The sequence below is a fragment of the Myxocyprinus asiaticus genome, chromosome 41 (assembly GCF_019703515.2).
Source record: "Myxocyprinus asiaticus isolate MX2 ecotype Aquarium Trade chromosome 41, UBuf_Myxa_2, whole genome shotgun sequence".
Classification (NCBI taxonomy): domain Eukaryota; kingdom Metazoa; phylum Chordata; class Actinopteri; order Cypriniformes; family Catostomidae; genus Myxocyprinus; species Myxocyprinus asiaticus.
The window spans coordinates 625,001-631,724 of record NC_059384.1 but is presented as its reverse complement, the minus strand read 5'-3'; the positions used below and the strand labels follow the sequence as shown (position 1 = coordinate 631,724).

Here is a 6,724-nt window from a genome sequence, read left to right as displayed (position 1 = left end):
AACTAGAACAACATGAAGAATTAAAAGGAAGCACAAAAGGTCAAAGAGAAGTGAATACAGCAGAGAGAAACTATTTATGTTGTTGAAACAAGCAGATAAAAAGGACTAAACAACATCCATACATTTTTATTCAGAAGATTATAGATTTATGCCCTTTCAACTACAAAAACAAAGGCACACAAAGAAATACACGAGTGTTCAAGTGTTCAATTTATGCAGAAAAACCTGAAGAAACAGGAAATATAGAAATAATTAAATAAATGCATAAATAACAAAACCCACTATATATATATACACACACACACACTGTATATATAAAACGAAATAAATATTGAAATAAATATGATAAATAAACATATCAGTACAGAAGTATAGAATTAAAAGTATAGATTTTCACACATGAATGAATATATTAATAAATAAATGTGTGAGGTCATATAAAAATAACTAAATAAATACAAAAATAAATGAATGAATGACATAGAGAAGTATTCAAATGATAGATATTCATGCATAAATAAATAAAATCATGCATGAATAAATATATAAATAAATAAATGTGATTATATATATATATATATATATATACACTATATTGCCAAAAGTATTCGCTCATCTGCCTTTAGACGCATATGAACTTAAGTGACATCCCATTCTTAATCCATAGGGTTTAATATGACGTCGGCCCACCCTTTGCAGCTATAACAGCTTCAACTCTTCTGGGAAGGCTTTCCACAAGGTTTAGGAGTGTGTTTATGGGAATTTTTGACCATTCTTCCAGAAGCGCATTTGTGAGGTCAGACACTGATGTTGGACGAGAAGGCGCTCGCAGTCTTCGCTCTAATTCATCCCAAAGGTGCTCTATCGGGTTGAGGTCAGGACTCTGTGCAGGCCAGTCAAGTTCTTCCACACCAAACTCGCTCATCCATGTCTTTATGGACCTTGCTTTGTGCACTGGTGCGCAGTCATGTTGGAACAGGAAGGGGCCATCCCCAAACTATTCCTACAAAGTTGGGAGCATGGAATTGTCCAAAATCTCTTGGTATGCTGAAGCATTCAGAGTTCCTTTCACTGGAACTAAGGGGCCAAGCCCAGCTCCTGAAAAACAACCCCACACCATAATCCCCCCTCCACCAAACTTCACAGTTGGCACAATGCAGTCAGACAAGTACCGTTCTCCTGGCAACCGCCAAACCGAGACTCGTCCATCAGATAGCCAGATGGAGAAGCGTGATTCGTCACTCCAGAGAACGCGTCTCCACTGCTCTAGAGTCCAGTGGCGGCGTGCTTTACACCACTGCATCCGACGCTTTGCATTGCACTTGGTGATGTATGGCTTGGATGCAGCTGCTCGGCCATGGAAACCCATTCCATGAAGCTCTCTACACACTGTTCTTGAGCTAATCTGAAGGCCACATGAACTTTGGAGGTCTGTAGCGATTGACTCTGCAGAAAGTTGGCGACCTCTGCGCACTATGCGCCTCAGCATCCGCTGACCCCGCTCTGTCATTTTACGTGGCCTACCACTTCATGGCTGAGTTGCTGTCATTCCCAATCGCTTCCACTTTGTTATAATACCACTGACAGTTGACTGTGGAATATTTAGTAGCGAGGAAATTTCACGACTGGACTTGTTGCACAGGTGGCATCCTATCACAGTACCACGCTGGAATTCACTGAGCTCCTGAGAGCGGCCCATTCTTTCACAAATGTTTGTAGAAGCAGTCTGCATGCCTGGGTGCTTCATTTTATACACCTGTGGCCATGGAAGTGATTGGAACACCTGAATTCAATTATTTGGATGGGTGAGCGAATACTTTTGGCAATATAGTGTGTATATATATATATATATATATATATATATATATATATATATATATATATATATATATAAAAGTATATAAATATTGAAATAAATATGATAAATAAACATATCAGTAGAGAAGTATAGAATTAAAAGTATAGATTTTCACACATGAATAAATATATTAATAAATAAATGTGCTGAATATATATATATATATACACTGTATATAAAAGCTAAATAAATGTTTAAATAAATATGATAAACATATCAATAGAGAAGTATAGAATTAAAAGTATAGATTTTCACATATGAATACAAATATAAATAAATAAATGTGTGAGGTCATATAAAAATAACTAAATAAATACAAAAATACCTGAAAGAATAAATAAATAGAGAAGTATTCAATGATAGATATTCATGCTGAATAAATAAAATCATGCATGAATAAATATATAAATAAATGAATGTGTGAGGGGAAAAAACGAAATAAATACAGAAATAAATACAAATACAAAAACACATGAAATTATGAATGAATGAATCAATCAATAAATAGAGAAGTACAGAATAACTTTGTTATATAGAGTGTGTATGTTGTGTGTTTCTGGTTCTGTTGTGCTCTTCCAGTAGAGGGCCGTGTTGCGCATGCGCACTCATATGAGCTGCTGTCACCGCGACTGTCGGGTGTCTCAGGCTGCGTGCGGGTAAGAAATAATCATTAATATCAGCTCATGCTGCTGTTGTGTAATTTCACTAGCATCATAAAGTACATTGTTTGATATATCTCTCATATATGTCGTGTAAAGCGCTATAAAGTTCCCGTTATATGTGTGTTTAAGGTGTGTGTTTGTTAAAGATGATGGCTGTTCGGCTAATCGCTGTGTTTGTGCTGTTTAAACGCATTAAAGATGAAAACATGAAGCTCACAGGAGTGTGAATATGTGTTTGTGAGAGTTGTGAGGCGGTGTGTTTGATGTGTATTCAGCTGTGTGTGTGAATGTTACAATGTTTCTCGATTGTTTCACTCTGTGATGTGATGACGCGCGCGCCAGTGAGTGTTACATTTATAACTCTTGATGTTTCACACGCGCTACTGCACAGATCTCTGTCTGTCTGTCTCTTATCTGTCTGTCTTTCTGTCTATATTCACATTTATTAGTTTGTGTCGCCATTTTCTCTTTTACTGTATTCAGTTTTTAATTCATGTTAGAACAGATGAAGGTAGATGATAGTCATATAAAGCAACTGTCCCTTTAATATCAGTGGAAAGGTCTGTTCAGACTCAAATTCAGTGCACACTGATTTCACATTGGACATCAGCACTGTTTATTGTACAAAGTTACATTGATGTTTTAATATTTCAACAATTTTATTATGAGAGGTGGAATAGTAAAATTGACTTTATAGCTTGATGGTTTGGTTTCTAAATGTCTCCTGAATTGTGTTTCATGTTCTCTACACACAACCACTGACCTCACAAAACACATTGTGATCCACACAAATCATGTTTATCCTCATAGTGTGTGAACCTGTATTTAATGTCATCAGGGTGGCATTTTGCAGGTTTTGTTCACGGTATTAATGGATGAGTTTATGCCACAAATCCTGTCCATGTTCTGTCTAATTTGACAAGCTTTTTCCAAGTGACAGATGAATATTTGCCAAAATACTGTAGAGATTGATTGTGCACTTTGACATCAACAAAAGATATAACAAGCGTTTTCTCCAAAATTTGATAAGCATTTTTTCCCCTCCTACCCTAATTATGCACAATTATCATTAGTTCATTTTGCATTATTTATATTTTTATCAGAACAGACCTGCAACCCAATTTTGGGTCATAACCCACCAGTTGAAAACTTCTGTTTGGGTAGATGACAAATAACATGAATGTTTTTTTGTTAACCCTCCTATTGTGTTCAGAATCTGCATTCATCTTTGACCAGGTGAAATTAAAGCTTATAAATCATTCATAACTTGATAGTTTTCATCTAACACTATATGTTTAAGTCATTATTACATTCTTAACTGTTCATACATGTAAAAAGATTGATATGTTTAGCAGGTGTACTGACAATTATAAAAGTTATTCATTAATATGCCTTTTTTTTTTTTTTAAATAATAAAATGTAGAAATTCTTTGACATTTCAAAATATCCATTAACTACAGCAAAACCAGTGTAATACATGTGAAGACATCTTTATCAACATTTCTGTGAAATTTGATCAAAATATAACATAATATACAATTTATATGAACATCTAAAGTGAGATTTTCCTATTACTCATAACTGCTCGATACAACTTGATGATCAAAAGTTCTGAAAGTAACGTATTCTTTTTCATCTAAACTTCATCAAACAACTGTACAACTCAAGTATACAACATTAATACTTCTTTACTCTGTATTTAAGATAAATCTATTTACTCTCATGAACTGTTGATGTGTGAAAATACTGTAAGCTGGTCAAATATGAACAATCTCCTCTTTCAAGCTCTATTTACACTAATGTATGCATGAACTCTCGTCACACCCCCTTTAGACAGTAGAACCTTATGTGTGTTACATCTGTCATGTGTGTTTAATACAGGAGTGTGTCTGTCTGTGTGTGTCTGTGTCTGTGTGTGCGTGTCTGTCTGTCTGTGTGTGTCTGTGTGTGTGTCTGTCTGTCTGTGTGTGTGTGTGTCTGTCTGTGTGTGTCTGTGTGTGCGAGTGTGTCTGTGTGTGAGTGTGTGTCTGTCTGTCTGTGTGCGTGTGTCTCTGTGTGTTTAATACAGGAGTGTGTCTGTCTGTCTGTGTGTGTGTGTCTGTCTGTGTGTGTGTGCGTGTGTCTGTCTGTCTGCGTGTGTCTGTCTGTCTGCCTGTGTGTGTCTGTGTGCGTCTGTCTGTCTGTCTGTGTGTGCGTGTGTCTGTCTGTGTGTGCGTGTGTCTGTCTGTGTGTCTGTCTGTGTGTCTGTGTGTCTGTGTGTCTGTCTGTCTGTCTGTGTGTCTGTGTGTCTGTGTGTGTCTTTCTGTGTGTGTGTGTGTGTGTGTCTGTCTCTGTCTGTCTGTGTGTCTGTCTCTGTCTGTCTGTGTGTGTGTCTCTGTCTGTCTGTGTGTGTGTCTCTGTCTGTCTGTGTGTCTGTCTCTGTCTGTCTGTGTGTGTGTCTCTCTGTGTGTGTCTCTGTCTCTCTGTGTGTGTGTCTCTGTCTGTCTGTGTGTGTGTGTGTGTGTGTGTCTGTGTGTGTGTCTCTGTCTGTCTGTCTGTGTATCTCTGTCTGTCTGTGTGTGTGTCTCTGTCTCTCTGTGTGTGTGTGTGTGTGCGTCTCTCTCTCTGTGTGTGTGCGTGTATGTATGTCTGTGTGCGTGTATGTATGTCTGTCTGTGTGTGTGTGTGTGTGTGTGTGTCTGTGTGTGTGTGCAGTCCCACTGAGAAACAAAAAAGTGTGTGAGAGAGTTTGGGAAAGAGGCAAAATGTAAGTAAAAATCGAATATATAAGATCATGTAAAAAGCCACAATTGATCCCTGGGTCAAAATTGACCCGTGAATGCAAATTATGTAAACATTTTAAATAGATATATCTCTTAAAGTCACAAAGTTTAGTTCCCGTACTAAACACTATGTGGTATTTAAAAATTATTATCTACCTCTCTCGGGTCAATAGGAGGGTTAATCAACAGCAAACAAGATTTTTTGTGGAAGGCAAATTGTATTTGTAATTTTTCAATAATGATCACCTTTGAGCTTGTTTGCAGTTGACTTTAATGGTCCTGCACTGTGACAAATGAATTTAAACAAGTACAAATATTTCATTTAGTCCTGATTCTGATTTTAACAAAAAACTATCAGCCGATTTCAATACTGATATTTTGCCACTTACACGCCTTATTTTCTCATCAGATCACTGTTGCATAAAAAAATGTACAAAGAGGTAAAAAGCGATTTTGTTTTATATATATTATTATTCTAACGATGAATAATTTCCATTGAACATGGACACGAAATTTCAATCAAAGATAAATACAAGATAAAAATGAAATTAAAGATAAAAATTGAAGTGGAGAAAATAGATTTTTGCACTCTTAAAGCAGTTCTAAAGGAATATTCCGGGTTCAGTACAAGTTCAGCTGAATCAGCAGCATTTGTGTCATAATGTTGATTACCACAAAAATTAATTTCCACTTGTTCCTCCTTTTCTTTATAAAAGCACAAATGTGTGTTCCAGTGAGACGCTTACAATGGAAGTCAATGACGTGCTTTTATGGTTTTAATTTATTTGGGTATTTATTTACAGTACGTTATAGACAGAAAAAATTCTACACTATAAATTACTTAATGAATTATAAATAAACCATTGTTTTTTATATCAGCATTTTCATGCTGATGGTTGTTATTTGGTCAATAATGGGTGGATGATACATTGGTGCATCCCTAAAAATAGTTAATTTATTTAGTTTAAAATGATTTTAGATAAAGTATAACATGACACACTGCTGTTAGTCACTCAGTGGCCCATATGCAGATAAATGTCTTTCAAAAGAGACTGTTTTAAACAGGATGTCGAGATTAAAGTGTGTATTAAAAATAAAAGTGTGAATAGTCCAGAGGAAATGTAGCACATCTGTGTTGACTCTGTTTGAATGTGCAGGAGTTGGTTTTGTTATCTGGTTTTGGATCGTTGGTTCTGAATGCGGTTTAATAGTTGTTTGTGTCCTGAGGTGTGTAGAGAGTCACACACGTTTAAAGCACCTCATGTTATGTGTTCCAGCACTGAAAATAAACACTTCTATTACACACACACACACACACACTCATAGCAGCAGATAATGCTGCTCGTCTCTGAGGTTTATTTGGATTTTCAGTGTCAGGAAGTTGTTCAGATGTTTCCTGCTGAATGTTGGCCACACATCACTTCCTGCTCAACGTGTCCGTT

At 36.3% G+C, this 6,724-nt stretch overlaps 1 protein-coding gene across 3 annotated transcripts in view; it reads left to right on the top strand.

The window, feature by feature from the left end:
• The first annotated feature begins 2,465 nt into the window (after window positions 1–2,465).
• LOC127431914 (lethal(3)malignant brain tumor-like protein 4) overlaps window positions 2,466–6,724 on the top strand; it is a 102,287-nt gene continuing 98,028 nt past the window's right edge. For all 3 annotated transcript variants that reach the window (XM_051682570.1, XM_051682567.1, XM_051682569.1), the window contains exon 1: window positions 2,466–2,514. The gene's annotated coding sequence lies outside the window, so the exon portion shown is untranslated. The remainder of the gene's footprint in view (window positions 2,515–6,724) is intronic.